Consider the following 344-nt stretch of genomic DNA (forward strand, 5'->3'; position numbering starts at 1 on the left):
CTAATTGGTCTGATCTCCTATATGTGAGCATATAGTCTTTTGTTCCCTTTAAGTACCTCATGACCCTCTTGGCTGCTTTCCAATGGTCCATTCCTGGATTACTCATATATCTGCCTAAAACCCCAACTATGAACGTTATATCCGGACGCGTATATACTTGAGCATACATAAGACTCCCTATAGTTGATGCATAAGGGGTCTTTTGCATCTCCTGAATTTCCAGATTTCCTTTAGGGCACTGATGGAGACTAAATTTGTCTCCCTTAGCAACTGGAGTATCCATTGCTTTACAGTCCTGCATGCCATATCTTTTAAGTACCTTTTCTATATAGCTCTTTTGTGAT

This window comes from Lupinus angustifolius, chromosome LG11 (assembly GCF_001865875.1).
Source record: "Lupinus angustifolius cultivar Tanjil chromosome LG11, LupAngTanjil_v1.0, whole genome shotgun sequence".
Classification (NCBI taxonomy): Eukaryota; Viridiplantae; Streptophyta; class Magnoliopsida; order Fabales; family Fabaceae; genus Lupinus; species Lupinus angustifolius.